Below are 19,216 nucleotides of genomic sequence, written 5' to 3'. Positions count from 1 at the left end.
TCAACTTCATCACCTATCTCACTTACCTTGTCGCCATTGCACCATTTGTAACCGATTTGTCCATCTAAATAACACATGTCGTTCCGCACAACGTACTCAACCCAACCAACCAAGAACCACTCCACAAAACACCCAAAACCGCTTTGCACCTTACCCACAAAACCCTCCTCAACAACCCCGAGCTTGCTTTAACTGTGGTGACCCAAATCATTTCCGCAACAATTGCCCACGACTCACTTTTGCAAACCAAGCCCAAACCGTAACCATACCCTACTATCAAACCCAAGCCTACCAAGTCCAAACCTACCAACCTCAACTTCCCCAACTCAATGCACCACTCATCCAACCCATGCAAGCCATCCAAGCACCTCCTCCTCCACCACCTCATGCACCTCAAGGAAATCCCGGTAACCAAGGACGAGCTTTTATGATGAATGCTAATCAATCTCAAGTGGCAAACGATGTTGTGAACGGTATGTTTTTAGTGAACGAGCATTTGGCTTCTATATTATTTGATACGGGTGCCGATAGAAGTTTTATTTCATTAAAGTTTGAATCTACTCTTGCCGTACCTCGCACTAAGCTTTCTCGACCCTTTTCTGTCGAAGTCGCAAATGGAAATTCTATCACCATAAACTCGGTCCTTCGTAATTGTTCTCTCACACTTTGTAAGCGTAAATTCTTCATCGATCTCATTCCGATGCAAATGGGAAGTTTCGATGTCATAGTAAGCATGGATTGGTTATCTTTGCACCGTGCCAAAGTCGTTTGTTATGATAAATTCATTCGGATTCCGCTTGTCAACGGAAAAATTCTCAAGGTCTACGGCAAAATGTTTCCTAAAAGGCTCAATCTCATGTCGTGTTCTCAATCGCAAAAATACTTACGCCAAAAGTATGTTTCGTTCCTAGCCCAAGCGGTGGTAAAAGACCACAAGGAAAGAAAAATCCAAGATATCTCCATTGTTTGTGATTTCCTCGATGTCTTTCCAGATGATGTTACCGGTCTTCCACCCATTCGTCTGGTTGAATTTCGAATCGATCTTGTGCCCGGCGCAATGTCCATGGCCAAGGCTCCTTACCGTTTAGCCCCGTCGGAAATGCAAGAGTTATCAAACCAACTCGAAGAACTTTCCGACAAAGGCTTTATTCGTCCAAGCTCCTCACCTTGGGGCGCTCCTGTCCTCTTCGTGAAAAAGAAAGATGGCTCGTTTCGCATGTGCATCGATTATCGTGAACTCAGTAAACTTACTATCAAAAATCGTTATCCTTTGCCATGAATCGACGACCTCTTCGATCAACTCCAAGGCGCAACGTGTTTCTCTAAAATCGATCTTCGATCGGGATATCATCAGTTGCTTGTTCGCGAAGAAGACATTCCAAAAACCGCATTCCGTACTCGATATGGACATTTCGAATTTTTGGTCATGCCCTTCTGGTTAACCAATGCACCCGCGGTATTTATGGATCTCATGAACCGCGTTTGCAAACCGTTTCTAGATAAATTCGTTATTGTCTTTATTGATGGCATTCTCATCTTCTCTAAATAGAAACCCGAGCATGAGCATCACTTGCGTTCCATTCTTGAATTCTTGTGGTGTTGATTTTACTATGCTCTGTTGTGATTGTGAAACGTTTTGGTAAAGAAAAGAATGATACAACAATTAGAGACGTACAAATATAACTATATATGATCTTTCATGATAAAAAAACATTTTAGTTTATGATTCTCTCTCTCTCTCTGTATATATATATATATATATATATATATATATATATATATATATTATTTATTAATCATAATCTATTATTTTACAGTTGAACAAATTTTATAAGAGCATCGCTTTTCATTTTAAGGCTATGTCATCCTAAGGTACTGCTAAATTGATGCATCAACTATCGTTTTAGGTCAAGCAAGACATGGATGCATCAACATTGTCTATAAGGAAATATTTGGTGGCTTATGAAGTTTATGTTATAAAGTTTTAAATTTTGTTTGTAAACATTCTACTATGTAACTTCATTTTTTGTGAGCTCATGTTTTGCAGTACTTTCTTTCTGTATAAATATCAATTGCAGTATTATATCATAGTGACATCTCAAAAACCATTAAAAAATATCTTGTCGTTTGAAATTATATGTATGTACTTGACAACTTCTATATATTCACCCATGTCGTACACGGGTCAATAACCTAGTTAGGTATAAAAAAATTCAAATTTACCAATACAAATAAAAGGAATCTAGCCTCTACATATGGTTCCTTGTTAATTAATGTTCATCGCGGGTCCAGTTATACATGAAAAGCATCACCATAGACCACTCACCATGCATGCATATGCATGAATACAACCACACTTGTTCACATTTCCCTCTATATCACATCCAAGTGTTGATCTTTTCATGGCTAAAATGTCACTCCCTTCATCTTCTTTCACTATAACGCCCTGCTTATTTCACAACACCTATTCACCAATCACATTCCACTTCACACTACAAACAATATAATGGCATCCAAAGCTTGTTTGCTTTTAGCTTTCTCCCTCTTCCTTACCACCACTTGCCTCGCCCGCCACCAGAAACAGCAACAAAACCAGTGTCAGTTTCAAAAAGTCGAGCCGTTCCTGTCCTTTGACATTATCAAATCTGAAGCGCACCGAGGTCTGGGACACCAATAACCCACTGCTCCGGTGTGCTGGTGTCGATTTTGTTCGACACACAATTCTGCCTGGTGGACTCTTTTTGCCTTCATACGTTAGCGTCCCCATCTTGTCCTTCATCGAAAGTGGTATGTATACACATCTCTAATAATATCATTAAATAATAATTATCGTGCAATCTGATACAAATGAAGTTATAAGTGGAGTAATTATTAATAATTTACTTCGTAGTTTTGAAATAGAGTAATTACACCAAAAAAATTAAAGTAATAATTACTCTGATTCGAAAATTATAGAGTAATAATAACTTAAAAAGGAATTTTTTTTGAAAGGGGGGCTAAATTACAAGGATTAATCACTTGGGGGGCTGGAAAATTTTTTTTTTTCAAAAGGGGGGTTGCCTCTATTTGTAATGGCGGAGAGTTTTAAAAATATAGGGGTGTCGGAGTTATGTCAGAGAATGTAAGAATTCCCCACCATTCTTAATGGTGGGGATTACAAAAGTATCTCCCCTCCCTTTCTAACGGAGGGGAGTCTGGAAAAGTTATCTCCCCTCTATATGTAACGGCATGAAGTTTGCAAAAAGAGGAGAATCTTTTTAACTTAAATTTAAATTAATCTTACAAAAGTTCATGGCTCAAGATTTTAAAAGCTGAAAATTTAAAAACAATATTACAAAACAGTTTTTTGTAAACTTTGTGTGTATTTCTTTAGTCGCCACACGTGATTTCTTAACTAACATTTTTTCTTGACTAATTTCTTTTACGTGAGTACTTTGCAACGCATGAAACGATGTTTTAAAATGAGGTTCATACATGAGATATATCTATCTTCAAAGCAGGTGGTTCAAGATTTTGATGGTTGAAATTTAAAAACATTACAAAATAGTTTTGCAGAACTTCAAATTTTAAAGTAGCATCAGTATTCAAAACTTTTGTATAAAAAAATCATTTTGTAGACTCCCCACTGTTACAAATGGAGGGGAGATAACTTTTCTAGACTCCCCTCTGTTAGAAAGAGATGGGAGATACTGTTGCAGTCCCCACCATTAAGAATGGCGGAGAGTTCTTACATTCTCCGACGTAACTCCGACACTCCTATATTTTTAAAACTCTCCGTCATTACAAATGGAGGCAACCCTCTTTTTGAAATAAATATTTTTCCAGCCTCCCAAATGATTAATTGTAATTTAGCCCCCCCTTTCAAAAAAAAAAAATCCTTAAAAAGGTGTATTGTAATAATTACTTTTAGCGTTAACATAGATTATTTCTATGTACATTTCTATATATGCTAAAAACTGTTTGTATTTATTTACAGGTCAGGGTATTCAAGGGGTCATATTGCCGGGATGTCCGGAAACCTACGAATACTCTCCGGAGCAACAGTTCGACCGTAGAGGACACCAGCAGTTCCAGTTTCATGATCGTCACCAAAAAGTAGAGTACTTAAACCCGGGTGACGTGATTGCCATCCCCGCCGGAGCAGCTCACTGGCTTCATAACAACGGTGATACCGAACTTGTGGTGGTTGTCTTCTTGGACACTCAGAACAATGATAACCAGCTTGATGAAAGATGTAGGATAAATAATAATATATACATCACAATAAGAGTTATTGATAAAAGATTCTAATTTGAATAAATAACGTTTCAGAGATTCTTCCTGGCTGGAAACCCTCAAGCACAGACCCAGCCAGAACGTCGCCACCAGCAACAGTATCAGAACAACCGCAACATCTTCATCACTTTTGATGTCGAGCTCATAGCCCGAGTGTTCAACATCGACAGAGAGACCGCAGAGAAGATTCAAGGACAGAACGACCAGAGAGGTCACATTGTTAATGCTGGACAAGATATTCAAATAATCCAGCCACGACAGCAACCCGAATATTACCAAGGAACCGGAAGCAACGGTCTTGAGGAAACCATTTGCGGTTTGAAGGTGAAAGAAAACATTGACAACCTTTCCCATGCGGATTTCGTAAACCCGCAAGCAGGACGGATTGCAAACTTCAACAGCTTCAAATTCCCTCTTCTCAAGCAGCTTCAACTCAGTGTGGAGGGAGGTGAGCTCTATCCGAATGCAACTCAGTCCCCACACTGGACCGTTGACACCCATACTCTTCTCTACATAACCAATGGGAGCTTGTGGGTACAGATTGTTAACAACGAAGGAAACTCGATTTTCGATGGTGACATTCCTAAGGGACAGGTGGTGGTGGTCCCGCAAAACTTCGCAGTGGTTAAGAGAGGCGGTGAAAAAGGGGGGCAGATGGGTTTCTTTCAAGACCAATGATAATGCTAAGACAGTAAACCTTGTGGGTCGTGTATCAGCGATCAGGAGCTTGCTGCTGGATGTGGTGGCGAACTCGTATCAGTTGTCTAAAGAGCAGGCTCATCGACTCAAGTTTAGCCAGCGGGAGACGGTTTTGTTTAACCCAAGTTACTTTCAGGGCCAGCAGAAAAGGGCTTCCGCTTGAATGAAGTGTTGAAGATTGTTTTACGGCTTGAAGAATAATAGATGTTAAGAGAGTTGTATGATAATCTAAGAGTAATAAGAGCTTAATGTATGCATATGCAGTCACCTAAATAAAATATTATCTATCTTTTGGTTATTGTCTAATGTAGCAAATAACTCGCATTATGGCTATTGTCACTTGACGGCTGCTGATCTCCCTCCGCGGAGGGCGGATGATTAAAATCGATCAAGGATTCTTGAATAGCTCTTATACCAATTCAAGTCAAAGAATCGATAAACACACGATAACCGGATGAACTCACTTTATAATAATTATGGAATACAACTTAAAAAATTTCTATTACAATACTCTCATGCATAGCACCTTGGCCAGAATATACAACTTGATCAACAAGGAAAGTAAATAAAAACCTAAGCCAGGCCAACGAGTGGAACCCATGCTCAGAAATACGCGAACAATGTTATTAGGTTTAACTCGTCAGATTTCATAAAATGCAGCATTTCACAAGTCAGGATCCTGTAAAATGCAGCATTATTATAAATCGAGATCATGTGAAAAGCACCGTTTCATAAGTCACAACTCCGTAAAATGCAACACTCTTTAAGGTCGGGATTCCATAAAATGCAGCATTTCATAGGTCTTGGTAATTCTACTAAACAACTCATAATTTAAAAGTAAAACAAAATCTACAAAATACCAACTCTACTTGTCGATAACTATCAAGAACTGATTACCACGAACAACATAACTCAACAGTTGATGCTAATCTGAATTCCTGTTTCAGAATTAACAATTTGGTTTGTTGTTTCTTCAAGCGGATTTTACCTTCGCTGATGCTGAAGCGAGGTGAGAGAGTGTCTTATGTCCCACAAACATCAAGAACATCCCCAAAACTCCCAATGTTTTCAATGTGGTGAAAAGATCAAGCTGCATAAACAAGAAACAAGTATATCACATTAGAGCCAACTTTTTAGCCGTCTGATACATTACCAAACAAATAGTCTGAGTTGCACGTTTTTGTATAAATTGGAAACAAACCTTTAACCAGAAAAGCACGTAGAGCCAAGAACCGCTGCAATGCCACCATGGAATAAGATGGCGAATGTGGCAGGTACAGTTGAAGTAGGGAAGTTCTTCGTGTTTACGCCAAGACGTAACAGCTGTAAAACAATTGAGAATCTTGCAATTAGTACTCAGCCCGAACCATTCCACCACGAGCTAAAAAACATTATTTTAACCAATTATGTCTTGATGCATTACAGGGTACGCATGGTTTTCGAGCTTTGAAAATTGTTGGTTTCAATCTTTTCAGTTTTCACTTTTGGTTTCGGTTTTTTTTGGTTTTACATTTGGGCTTGAAATTTTTGGGACGAAAAAAAAATTGGCTTAAAGTTATAAAGTCAGGCCTATATCTTTTTGTTGATTAATAATTAATTTATTTGTATACACTTGGGCCTAAAAATATTTGGTTTACACTATTAGTTAACTTCTTATAAATTACTTAACATTCAAAATTAAAAATAAAAATCCATAAATTTGCAACTGTTTGGATAAGTTTTTTCGGATTTGGTTTTTGCGGTTTACCATTTTGACTTGAAATTTTTGAATGGTCAAAAAATAAAAAACAATAAAAAAATTAAAAAATCGGCCTCAAAATAATAAAGTTGGACCTAAATCTTTTTGTTAATTAATGATTAATTTATTATTATATATAAGGACAAAAATATTTGGATCACACTAATTAATAATTAATTATTAAGTTATTATAATTTACTAAAAACTCAAAATTAAAAAAAAATATCAACAAATATGATTCGGTCCGGTTTTTTTCGGTTTTAACAACATACAATTCCGAAACCGAATTGAAATTTTGGTTTTTAGAAAAACATAAAACCAGCCCATCGGTTTTTGTTTGTGTTTGATTTTTCCAGTCACAGATCGGTTTCGCGTTTTCATGCACACCCCTCGCTTCCCAACCAGCGCATTTGTACCATCCCTAATCATATGTTTAATTTAGTAGGTGGGATCTCAGATAAATTACTTACACCGACCAAAAATGCCAAAAACGGAACAAAAACTAGACCCGCAAAAGCATAAGAGAGTTCTTGAGGAGGGCGTTTCTCTTGGGGTCTAAATATGTGAGCAATCTCGGGCTTGGGCCCATATCTCAAGTAAGGATTAACGGGTTCTGAAGGCGGGCGGGCTGCCTTTTCAGGTGCAGCGGGTAGATCCAACTCAATTTGGCCAAGAGGTTGTAAGAAAGAGTTCTCCTGAGAAACAGAATTCAGCTTAAATAACGACTGGTTAATGTAACCAAAGACGCGCGCATCATGTACGTAAGGCATGAGGTGCTTATATAATACTTTTTATATTTCTGATAGATTCTTATCATCATGTACACAAATTTTAAAAAGTAAAACCTCCATACATGATTTAATATATAAATAACCTTCGTGTAGTATGTAAAACCTAAAAAGCTATATGTATAACCTAAGATCATTAAAGGAATAAAGCATTTACCATCGCGGCATCACCCACGGTCAACTCCATGTCATATTTCCCAGAGAGATAAAAGAGTTTCTCAACAAGTCCCAGAAAATCCTGCAACAGATAATGTAGAGTAAGTATAGTGTAAATATTATGCCCAAAGTATGACAAAACATTGTTAAATTTCTAGATAAGATGTTTATAGAGATAGACAGTTTAAACCAATTACATAGAAACGGGTTGATCTGGGCTGTACCCTATCTCAAACAGGTCAAATAGGTAAATTAAAAGACTCAACAAAAAAAACAGGTCAAATAAATTAAGTTAAACGACTGACCAGTGTTAGCTCAAACAGCTTGCCGGAGTTCCCGACAACAAAAATATGGTCAACTTCAGATTCATGTTTCAACTTCAACAATGCCTGTAAGTAGACAACACTTACATAATAAGCATAAAGAAGACAATTAAAGATATAAAAGAGTGTTTGGGGCTTATTAGAGACCTGGTGAGGTTTGAATGGGTTTTGAAGTGGGGTTGTTAACTGAAAGGATACACGAAGCTTTTGAAGATGATTTGCTGTCAGTGCCACATCATTCTTCTTTCCAGGTAAATCAAGCCTAGTTAATTAAAAAACCCAAACTGAATAAAAACAATTAGATTATTATTGAAGAACATGATTTTGTTAAATCATGTTCAACGTTAGATATAAATAAATATATTATAGACAAAGTGTTTCAAGTGAACCTGGCATGTACCCAAAAATAATTTTGGCCCAAACCCAGTTTCAGCTCGTTAAGATAAACAAGCCGGTCTAGCTTGGCTTGATCGGCCAGTTTACCCAGATTGTGCTCAGGCTCGCCTCGTTACAAATCGAGAGGATTCGGCTAGGCTCGTTCATCTTAATTTGTTGACATGTTGAGCTTGAGCTCGGCTCATAAAAAGCTCGAACCGGATTGTGGCTCGTTGAGCCAGCTCGTTTAATTATCTTTTTTAAATATTTTTATATTTCTACACATGTTGATGGATACAAAAAGAAAACAAAAAAATTATTTTTAAGCCCAACTAAAAAAGTACAAAATGTATTTTTATATATTAAAAAATTTGAGTTATACTTTTGACTTGCAATTTACATATATATTAAAACTCGGTCTTTAACTTAAATGAGCCCGCAAGCCGGCAAAATGAGCCTGACAAATGAGCCGACGAGCCTTGGCTCATTTACAAACCAATCCGGCTCACCTAAGCTTGGCTCGTTTTAGAACAAGCCAATTTCGAGTAGAGAAAACATTTCAAATAAAATAGCATACTTCTGTTGAGCCTCTACGCTGTCACCATCAAGTACTTCAACTTTGGCATTTTCAACTTTAACAACTCCTGTAACATAAATTGGCACCTTTGTTCTTCCACCAGCTACATAAACTTTTTTATATTCTGGATCTGATAACACAATCTAAAAAACAGAAAATATAATTCAAGGTGATAGATGATTTGTTAGAACGGTAATTTGCTATAAAGCAGAAAATACTAAGTACCTCAAAAGCAAAAACATATTGCCCAATGTCAACACCTGCCGGCAAAGCATCCAAGATATGGACCGCTTCTTTATGGTCAAACTTGAGTTCCTGAAAACAGAGGAAATATCAGAACTTAAATTTTCATAAAATAATGCATAGGGTTGTAAACAAACCGCGTTCAGCGAACCATTCGGCGAGAGTTCACCTACGTTTGTTCGTTTAGTAAATACAAACATGAACAAGAAATACTTTCGATTGATTAAATGAATAAACATGAACATAGGTCGCGTTCGTTCAGTTGTGTGCGTGTAGGTTAGGTAATGTGTTCATTTATAACCGTTCATTTACGTTCGTTAAGGTTCAATCTTTTTCGTTCAGTCATTAAAACTTTTTTTTATATTTTACAAACTTTAATTTATTATCCTAACATTTTAACTTTTAATACTTCTAATTAGTTTATACCGCATTAACTTTTATACTACATTTATAACTATTATGTCGAAGTAATTGAGATAAAATGTCACTTACTTAAACTTATACTTATTTTGGATAACTATGTTTAATACTTGAGTATAAGAATGCTGGTTTTTTACTTTCAAATTGATATGTGTCCGTTTATGAAATTAACGAACAAACACGAACAAAATCATTTCCTCAATGAACGAATGCAAACAAGAAGTCCCATTTGGTTATGTGGTCATGAACCATTTGTTTGTCCGATAAACACTAAACAAACAAACACGAACAAGGTCTTGTTCGGTTCGTTTACATCCCTACTGATACATAGCTGCAGCATTAATATAAACAAATGATTTAGAGTAATAATATTAGTAGCTACCTGATTAATGATTGAAGCGTCCTTTGATCCAGGGCTGAAAACTTGCATGAGTTTTACTGATAAAGGAGGTGTGGTAGATCCCAGCACAGTGGTCACTTTAACCTGTAAACAAAACAGAGGATATGTGAGAATCTGGAGCCATAACCTAAAATATAAAATAATTAATTTAAAAAATATAAGATGAAATAAATGAATCAACAAACCTTAAGTTTGTCTTGGCTGGTAATCGAAAGGACACTAGCAGGAAGTGATAAAATAAGAGGAACCAACACCCTGCACCATAGAGCTTCTTAACATCCAGTAAAACTAATGTGTGGATGTATTCAAGTAAAAGGTAAAAAGTCAAAAGACTCAGGAGTCCTCTTTGATTCAAATTATTTTATAGCCTTATATCATATTATCTAAATAAAAAAAATGATGGACAAAGGTTTTTTGGTCAACCAGACCTGTTTTGACCAGTTACCTAGAAGTGTTCATCGCGTTGGATATCGGTATACTCGGCTATACGGTTTTTTATTTTTTTTTTCTTTTGGCCCTAACCGAGAACCGAACCAATCCGAATTAGAAATGTCTTTAACCGAATTCAACCGCTTTATTCGGTTGGTTATCCGATTAAACCGGTTAATACTTTCGATTGACTTTGATAATCGGCCCGGTTATCCAATTAAAACGGTTGTTATTCAGTTTATTCGATTAAATTCGGCAATCAGTTCCGTTATCTGAATAAGCAAGATTTGTCGAATCGAAACCGAACTTACAATTCGATCGGTTTTTTCCAGTTACGAATATGGTTTGGTCGAACCCACCCATTCAACCACCTATAGATTCAAAAATAAATGTTCATGAAATAACATCCAATGATCACAAAACCACTTGCCTGTTTTGATCTAAACACGCTAAAGCGTCAATTTGGTGATATAAATCTTTGCCACTGCCCAGGATTCCAATGCCAAGGAAAAATCTTGCCAGACCCAATATCTTGTCCCCGGGTATCTGCAATCAATCAAACAAAGAGATTAAAGTCAAATGGTCAAAATTAACTGTAAAAAACAAACAAGACCCGCAGCAAAATAATAAGACCGTGTCACACATTTAAACTTCCGGAAGCGGAAGCCAAAGATGTCAATCCACGAACAACTGATGAGGTGGCTGAAACAGGACCTTGATGTCCACTTGTATCAGCATATTGATCATCAAAATAATGGGCCCCATCTACAAAAATGCAAAAAAAAATATAGCTAAAGAAATAGGATCCTCTGTACAAGAATTAGCTAGTAGAATCAGACTGCAATGCATTATTATACCACGTTACTAGGCCTAGCAAACTGTCGAGCGGGTTTGGGTTACGAGTCAAAGCGATTTCGGGTCAGAACAAGTTCTAAGCAAAATGAGTTCGGCGGGTTCAAAGCAAAATGATCCGTGTGACCGTGTCAATACAGGCTGTTTTGAAAAGTATAAATTTAATTGGGTCAAAACAGTTATGACCAAGATGTAAACAGGTGAAAACTTAAAATGGGTTGTTTTAGAAAAAAGTACCCCCCCCCCACCTAACCCACTAGTCACTACCCCCACCCACCCACCATCCCCAGCCTACCCTTGCTTGTGGTGGGTGTGGCGGCCGCGGAGGTGGGTGGTGAAGTCGGCAGTAATTAGGTATCGGCGGTAGTGGTAGAGTGTTGGTGTTAGTGGCAGTGATGGGTGTGGTGGAGATGTAAGTGGCGGCGGCACCAAAAGTAGGTGAAAGACAAACAATGGTCATGGGTGGTGCTAACCCATTTGGACCTTTTTTTAACCCATTTTGGCCCATTGACAATTTAAGGTAACCCAATTCGACCAGTTGACTAATTTAAGGGTGACCTGTTGACTAATTTAAGGTGACCCAAATGAACTTATATACAATTTAGTTTTGCCCAAGTTAACCATTATTTGAACAATGGGTCATGGTTGCCACCTATACACGTAACCATCTATTATGACATCTTCCATGCTAGAATATTACAAAAAGTTTTCCTTATTTTACATAGATACATAAAAGTTTGTGGAATATGGAGATCTGTAATGATAAGAGTAGCTGTATGTAAATGGTGAGATGAGATAAACAGGTATTACAGAACAATTTCTATCTTATCTGCAACATGCAAGCTTCTTGAATGAGCAAAAGACAATGCATGTACTAACCATATTTTTTAATATTGTCAAATTGCTTCACAACATCCGTTTTCAGTGCGTCAATCTGCAAAAGTAGATGATAATTAAACAAAAACGAGAACGTTTATTCAACAATCAATGATATGATCAGTAAACAATAAAGTTGACCAAAAGCCAAACAGCTTAAAATTGTCAAATATTTCAGAAATTATGTAGTAGACTTTAGCAAAAGACAACCAGCTACATTCTTTAAAAGTAAATAAACTTGGTATTAACTATCATATAGACCAGAATATGTAATTAAATTACCAGATTGCCATCAATGTCTGAAGACTTCAAAGTAATAATGCCAGCAAGTGTTTCAAGTGCTACTCCTGAGTCAAAGAAAGATAGTAAATCAGTGCCATTAAATAAAACAACCCTCTAAAGACTAACCACAAGTGGCTAACAAGATTTTGAAAGTCAAAGAAATGAAAGACATCCCGATATGATAAAATCAAGTATCACAATAACCATAAGATACCAGTAGGCATGTAAATGAATAACCAAGCAAACGATCAGACACAAACAACTAAACAAATGAGGTTTCTTGTTCGTCTCCATTCGTTCAGAAACTGAATGTGTTCGTTAATAGTCGAACGGGTTCGCCAACATAAACGAACACAAATGAACATAAACGGAAGAACAAAACTGAACATAGGTGAACGATCATAAACGGACGTGAACATCAATTTGTTGAGCTTAAAAGAATAATAAAACTAGACTAAATTGTAACGATTGATATTTAAATTTCATAAACTAAACCGTCGAATATATTAAATTTCATAAACTAGACTAAATTGTAATATGCCTAAACAATTTAAATGAATAGATATAGAAACAAACTAAAACTAACTAACATAAACGAACGTAAAGAACGGATAGGCATATACAAATTTAAATGAACAAATATTCACAAACATAAATGAATGAAAGAAGCATGTGTTCATGTTCGTTCATTTAACTAAATGCACAAAAACTTGTGTTCATGCTTGTTCGTTTATATAAATAAACTTCCCGCTGAGCGGTTAACTGAACATTTGGTTCGTTTACAGGTGTCTACCAGTCCCATTAAGTGAAAAACGCTTACCGGCTGCATAAGTACTTGACTCAGGATTGTTAGAGCTGTAACGCCACTTTCCATCACTCTGTCTGAGATCCTAACAAGTAATAAAACCATTTGATGTCAACTCACTGAAGATATTTACTTAGAAATAATAAAAGAAGATTCTAAAAGTGTTTGAAGGGGAGAGAGAATGCTCTAGAAACTTCTAGAACATATAATATAGAAACCAACCTTTAAAGATTAAAAATTCCATCGGAATCCTCAAGAAGCACATCAACTTCAGAAGTTAGATCCTGCGTCATTGATTAAAATGAAATTGTGTCACACAAAAATACATGAAGTCATGAAGAGCATCCCACTAAAGAAACAAGATCTTGAATTTGTTGTAAAACTACATACCTTGATTAGTACTAAACCTCCTATTGAATAATGAAAATCCAGAAGCGACTTTGCGTCTTTGATGGAATCTTTAAGCCTTAATGCAACACCCTACAAACGTAAAAAGTTATTAATGGCATTTACAACTGTAATTCTGAACAGAAATGTGTAACCAATTACATTTATAACTCTAACTCTGGAAATAGGCTTGTAATTGAGTTGAACTAACAAGAACAGAGCATGTTCGTGTTCGTTCGTTTTAACTTTAACCAAAAAAACGATCAAACATAAACAAGTAATGGAGTCAAGGAACAAGATTTTCTTGCTTGTGTTTGTTCGTTAAAACAATGAAAGTGTCCGTGTTCGCTTATGTTCGTTTGTTAACAGTACAAGCGAACAATTCACAAACATAAACGAACGTAGATGAACGAGTGTGAGCTAAAGCTAATTAAAAGTGAACATGAACAACAATGTTGGGGTTTAACAAGATGTTTAAACTAGACTAAATTGTAATGGGCCTAAAAATTTTGAATGAAGATATTAACAAATGTAACCAAACGAGCTTACACGCATGTAAATTAACGAACATAAATGAACGTAAGCAAACAAACATAAAAGAATTTAAATGAAAGAGCAAGACAAGTGTTCATGTTCGTTCCTATAACTAAATGAACGAAAAGTTTGGTTCAAGTCCGTCTACTTATTCAAAAAAAACAAGCATAAACAAACTTCCCACCAAACGGTTCACTAAACGTTCAATTCGTTCACAACTTACAAGCCTATTTGAAAAAGATATATGCTAGTGACTTTCCCAAGTATGACTTAAATAACTTTATTCAGAATAAAAATAGGCATACCCTTAGAGCTTCTCTACTGATCTTGCATTTTAATACCGAACTGACTCGTAGTGCATGGTAAAAATCCTTTGGTGATCCTGAAGAAAGAGCATCCACCACAGTTTTACAAGTGGAATCCTTTAAATCAGGCTTTATTTCTATTCCAAGAACCTCAAATGTCCTTAAAGCTTCAAATGCTTCTTCCAAACTGAATCAAATAAAACCGAATCATATGTCTAGAAAACGATACTAAAAATATAAAACCCTAAAAATCAATCAAACTAGACACGTATTGGTATAACATATAACCTTTAGTATAGTTAACTAGATGGCATAGAACCAATGAGAGAGTCTGTTTCAATTTTCAAAAGGAAGATATTTTATCAAACAATATTGCATTGCATGATAGACAGAAAAGCATACAAAGGAGAGATATTGCAGAACAATTTTCAGATTTCACTCAATTACATAATAAGATAAGAAAATAGGCAATGCATCAACCAGCTAATCAAGCATATGACCAATTGAACATGCTAATACATAACAAATTGCATATCATTAACTTGTACATCTACCAGCTAAATTAAACCTAATAAACTGTTGAATCAAATATAAATAATAATAATAATAACATGCAATTAGTCGTTAGGGTTTAGGTAACCTGGAAAATGATCCAGCGGAAGGAGAAAACAATTCCAATGCAGCAGAGCGGTGAGATTCAGAGATCGGATTGAATATTGCAGCCGCGTCACAGATCGATACCACTGCTAGTAATAAAACGGCAAATCCTAATTTCGTCGCCATTGCCTGTAAAAAAACAACGAATTGCGAAGTAAGTCAGCAATGTATATGTTATATGCCATGAAGAATAAATAATATTATGGAGGTGTTTTGTTTGAGATACTACGAATTTGATCGCCGGTGAAGTAACGGCAAATGCGAGACCACACCAGTTGAATGATGATGAATGAAGTAACACACAAGTGACAAGACCGTGGAATTTACGTTTCTACCCCTGCCTTGCCTTGTTTGGGAAATCTATCTATCCATAATAATATATAAACGAAACCCCTGAAATCCTATGTGTCGTGATGTGGTTACTCCCTCCTTTTATGGAATGCTCCCTCCTTTTATGGAAGGCACCACATTATTTAATTTTTAAATAGAGGTCTCTCATTGATTTAACCCAAATTCATGGGTGTGGGTCTTACCAATTTCAGATAACTCTTAAACGGGTTATAACATCTCATTAAATTAAAAATTTTATTTGATATGAAAATCCTATAAAATAGGGATATAATAAAATTTAATATCCAATTTAAAAAGAAAAAGATATTATTTATAATTAATAAACAATTTTATAGTAAAAAAACATAAGCGGGTCATGGGTCACCAATTCCAGATAGCTTGTAAACGGGTTATAACATATCATTTATTTATGAAACCCTTTCATCATCAAACCATAAGTATATTATTAACTTTCTTACAATAAAGAAAATTAAAATCCAAAAAATAAATATTAAAAAACGAAAAATGTTAAACAACCATTCTCTTAAGCCATCAGATTGTTTTATTTGTAAATGAAGATTTCTCACGCATTTGACCTGAATTCATAGGTAAATGTCTCACCAAAACCAGATAGCTCTTAAACAGGTTATAACATCTCATTATATTAAAAATTAATCTCATGCAATATTTGATATGAAAATCCTATAAAATAGGGATATACTAAAAATTAATATCCTATTTTATTTTAAAAAAAGATATTATTAATAATTAAGAAATAATTTTATAATAAAAAAATAAACGGGTAATGGGTATCACCAAACCCAGATAGCTTTTAAACCGGATTATAACGTATAATTTATTTGTGAAACCATTTTATCATCAAACCTTAAGTATATTAATTATTAACTTTCTTGCGAGAAATAAAATTAAAATCCAAATATACATTTATAAATATTAAAAATGAATAATGTAAAGCAACCCCCGTAATACGGGGGGTAAAATCTAGTAATATATATAAACCAAAACCCTAAAATCCTAGGTGTCGCGATTTGGTCGCTCCCCCCATTTTATGGAAGCCACCATATTGTTTAATTTTTAAATGGAGGCATCTCATTGATTTAACCCAAATTATGGGTATGGGTCTTACCAAAACCAGACAGCTCTTAAACGGGTTATAACATCTCATTAAATTAAAAATTAACCTTACCGATTATTTGATGTGAAAATCCTATAAAATAGGGATATACTAAAATTTAATATCCAATTTAAAAAGAAAAAGATATTATTTATAATTAATAAACGATTTTATAGTAAAAAACATAAGCGGGTCATAGATCACCAAATTCAGATAGCTTTTAAACAGGTTATAACATATGATTTATTTATGAAACTCTTTTATCATCAAACCCTAAGTATATTATTAACTTTTTTATAATAAAGAAAATTAAAATCTCAAAAATAAATATTAAAAAATGAAAAATATAAAACAACCACTCTCTCAAGCCATCAGATTACTTTATTTGTAAATGAAGATTTCTCACGTATTTGACCCGAATTCACGAAGGTACTATACCATTTCATTATATTAAAAATTAATCTCATAAAATATTTGATATGAAAATCCTATAAAATAGGGACATACTAAAAATTAATATCCTATTTTATTTAAAAAAAGATATTATTTATAATTAAGAAATAATTTTATAATAAATAAAATAAACGGGTAATGAGTATCACCAAACCCAGATAGCTTTTAAACCGGATTATAACTTATCATCTATTTGTGAAACCATTTAATCATCAAACCTCAAGTATATTAATTATTAACTTTCTTACAATAAATACAATTAAAATCCAAATAGACATATATAAATATTGAAAACGAAAAAGTTAAATAACAAGGGGATAAAATCTAGTTATTATATATATTAAATAACAAGAAACTCTCAACTCACATATTTACTGTTTCTTCTCATTAAGGCTTAACGGGGTTGTAACTTATGCTTTGTGTAGGCTTTTTTTCATTATATTAATACCCACTGGAAACCGAGTACAGGAAGTTATGCTTCCAGCCTGCCACCGCTCTTATTTTCCGATCAGGTTCCTCCACCATTCTACTCCGTTGTGCCTGTTCTCATTAAGTTTAGGGTTTCATCAATCTCTACACATCTATTACTCTATCGCTGAGTTTTCTAATCGAGAGAACTAGACGATTCGTTGACAGAGAAAGAAAGACAGAAAAGGTGCCTTGTTTGCTATGTGTTTTCCGCGATTTACTGGCGGTATGTATTTTTCTTCTTTGATTCGTTTGTCATATAAATGATGCCTGCTCTTCTCTGTTTTCCTTCGTCCCAGAACGTGTATTTGTAAACAAATCAGGTTTTGTTTTCCTTTCTGCTTAATTTAGGGAATGCTCTAATTTAGTGGCTTAATTTGTGGACAATTAAGGTTTAATTTGGGGAATTGTTTGATTTACATGTTTAGTTTTTTGAGTGCTTGATATGGTATCTGATTGAATGCTGACTTTAGGAATCTTAAGTATTCTGTACCTGCTAATTTTTCAACTACATATACTCATAGTAACAAAAAAGCACCACTCGATTACTTTTACAGTTTTATGTATGTACGGGTCAATTATTGGTGAAGTTGGACTCGGTTAATAAGCCCTCCAAAATCAAAAGTCGTGTCTCTTGGAATGGTTCATCGTTGTGTTGCTAAGCATCGAGAACATTATTGGAGTGTACGATTTCATCCCAGAAACGAATATGGTCCCAATATAATAGATAAATTGATAAGATGTGTTTGTTTTTACAAGTTAGAACATAAGACTTAAAGTATGCATACCTTTGTTAGTATTCTATTTTCAGTTGAATGACTAAATACATAGATTTTGTGGTTCTAATTTTCTCCAATTATTTATTTTTTCTTGAGTTGTGTTAGGCTGATATCGTAACGAGATGATAATGTAACCAATCGAACCAATACTGATTGATTCCCGCGCGCAATGCGCAGCTTGATTGCAACTAGCGGTCATCAATCAACTTTAAACAATACGTTTTTTTTGGGTGTTGTATGAAGTAATCCAATTAGGATCGTGAGAAAGTTTTATCGCTAAGGTGTCCATTTCATTATTTTATAGACCATGACCATATTTTACTATCTTAGTTTATTGTAAACTTATGCAAGCATTAAGTGATTATTTTTAAACCTAAATCCATGCACAAATAAACTATTGGGATTGTGGATTTTGTACTAGATGTTAGACACATTTTATATGAAATGTATATGAAGCAGTAGCAACTAGCAATTGGGAGTGTGGATTGATAAACCAAATATGAGGCTATTTGCTTTACCATTAGGTTGGTTTATAACAGCCCATTTGGTTTCGGATGTGTGTTCACTGTGTTGTATCTATTTGTAGTTGTTTTGTGTGTGTTGTATTGTTTCAGGTTGGCAAAGATGGATTTGGAAATATCATCTTGGCTTTTAACTGTTGTTGACACCTTTTGAACAGGTGTTTCACTTGATCAACTTGATCGCCAAAATTTGACCATCGGCTATAGCTTGTTGCGGGGGGTCGAAATACTAATTAACTATATATTGGAATTTCTAGAAAAGTGGGTATTGAATAACGTACCAAATCTAATGGTGTGGTTTCGGTACTTGTTACAAAATGCTCATTTCTATATGGTGTTGGTGGCGTACCTATACGAAAAATACCGATACCGGATTTCTTGAAAAATGAATATTGTATATTGTATCGAA

General features: G+C 35.0%; 2 pseudogenes across 2 annotated transcripts; one reads left to right on the top strand and one right to left on the bottom strand.

Annotated features, from left to right (window-relative positions):
• Positions 1 to 2,491: 2,491 nt before the first annotated feature.
• LOC143600014 (11S globulin seed storage protein G3-like) lies at positions 2,492 to 5,137 on the top strand (annotated as a pseudogene). The gene is made up of 3 exons (XR_013147401.1): positions 2,492 to 2,787; positions 3,977 to 4,232; positions 4,305 to 5,137. The product of XR_013147401.1 is annotated as an 11S globulin seed storage protein G3-like (transcript).
• A 610-nt stretch (positions 5,138 to 5,747) lies between these two features.
• On the bottom strand, positions 5,748 to 15,401 carry LOC143600003 (dolichyl-diphosphooligosaccharide--protein glycosyltransferase subunit 2-like; annotated as a pseudogene). Its single transcript, XR_013147398.1, has 21 exons — positions 15,351 to 15,401; positions 15,105 to 15,250; positions 14,465 to 14,651; positions 13,629 to 13,718; positions 13,457 to 13,522; positions 13,254 to 13,323; positions 12,434 to 12,498; positions 12,155 to 12,209; positions 11,941 to 11,943; positions 11,067 to 11,188; positions 10,854 to 10,969; positions 10,180 to 10,249; positions 9,977 to 10,078; positions 9,157 to 9,246; positions 8,932 to 9,074; positions 8,127 to 8,241; positions 7,962 to 8,045; positions 7,658 to 7,738; positions 7,183 to 7,407; positions 6,176 to 6,297; positions 5,748 to 6,064 (listed from the first exon to the last, which is right to left on the bottom strand). The product of XR_013147398.1 is annotated as a dolichyl-diphosphooligosaccharide--protein glycosyltransferase subunit 2-like (transcript).
• Positions 15,402 to 19,216: the final 3,815 nt, after the last annotated feature.

This window comes from Bidens hawaiensis, unplaced genomic scaffold (genome assembly GCF_021521415.1).
Source record: "Bidens hawaiensis isolate Kalapana, Puna unplaced genomic scaffold, B.hawaiensis_p1.1 tig00001960_1, whole genome shotgun sequence".
NCBI classification, from domain to species: domain Eukaryota; kingdom Viridiplantae; phylum Streptophyta; class Magnoliopsida; order Asterales; family Asteraceae; genus Bidens; species Bidens hawaiensis.
Note: the sequence above shows the minus strand (reverse complement) of the source record. Positions and strands in the feature narration are given on the sequence as shown.